This window comes from Orycteropus afer, unplaced genomic scaffold, assembly GCF_000298275.1.
Source record: "Orycteropus afer afer isolate SDZICR_OR568_19922 unplaced genomic scaffold, OryAfe1.0 scaffold00130, whole genome shotgun sequence".
NCBI classification, from domain to species: Eukaryota; Metazoa; Chordata; class Mammalia; order Tubulidentata; family Orycteropodidae; genus Orycteropus; species Orycteropus afer.
In genome coordinates, this window is record NW_006921717.1 from 1940318 (window position 1) to 1941488 (window position 1171).

Here is a 1171-nt window from a genome sequence, read left to right on the forward strand (position 1 = left end):
CAGCCATGGCAACCGCTGCCGGGCCACTGCTCGCGCGGAGGAGAAGCCAGAGTTCGGGTCTCCGCCACGCCTCGGCCGGCGGGGGTCTGTGAGGGGCGGGCCGAGGGCAAGGCCAGGATGCCGCTCCGCTCGCGGCCTGCAGGGGGCGCCCCCGGCCCTGCGCAGACCCTGGGACCTCGCGGATCCGGAAGGGGAAGGCGGGGGCCCGAAAGGACGGTCGGCGGGGGCGGGGACCCGGACCGCCACACCCACGGGAAGTGTGCCTCGAATGCGCGTGCGTGCAGGCGGCGGTCCTGCGGCCTTGGGCTGCCCCTAAGTTCCTTCCCTACCCCGCCTTGTTCCCCTCGCGTGCGGGACCCTGGCTTTTCCACCTCGCGGGTGTGTGCGGATGGGGTGGGGGTCCTGGCTCCCGTCCCACCCCCGGGCTGCGCGCAGGGCGCCCCGCAGCCGCCCCCACACGCTGGCGAGCCTGCAGGGAGCTCTCTCCTCCGGGGACCAGACGCCCTCGGCACTGTGGTCGGCGTTGGGGTACTGGGTGGGAGGCCGGCCCGCGGTGCCGGCCACCTTTTCGCCCACCACTCTCAGCCCTGTGCGGAGGCTGCACTTTGGCTGCTGGCATCAGGAGAGGAAGGAGCGTTTCGAAATCACTGGGCCTGTGCCCACACCGGAACCAGTGCAGGCCTCCGTCCGGCTGACTTCCGGCCTGGCCTGTGGTCACCAGCCCTAGCCTTGGGTCTCCGGCCCTGGTCGTGTTGGGTGGCGGCAGTCAGTGCCAGGCTGGAGCTTGGTCAGAGCTGACCCTCTGGCTTGAGTTTCCTTCTGTAAAATGACTGGAGAGGTCCTTGGGCTGTGGCATGAAGCCTGCCTCCTTTCTTAGTCACTGGCCCTTGGCTGCACTCATTGTGGGCAGGCGGCTCCTGTGTCATCTGGGATCACCCTGGGGTGGCAGGTCACCTGTGGTGTCCTGGGGTCTGCAGCAGTTCATAGGCCTGAGTGCCCAGAACTCCACCGCCAGGCCCCACCCGTCATGGCCGGTTCCTCTGGCCTCCAGCTCTTTCCCCAATGCCAAAACGAGCAGGCTTCCTCTCACTCAACCCCTCCCGATTCCTGCCATCTTAAGCACAGCTCCTCACCAGCTCTGACTCCATGACAACGCCTCTTCCTCCCATCA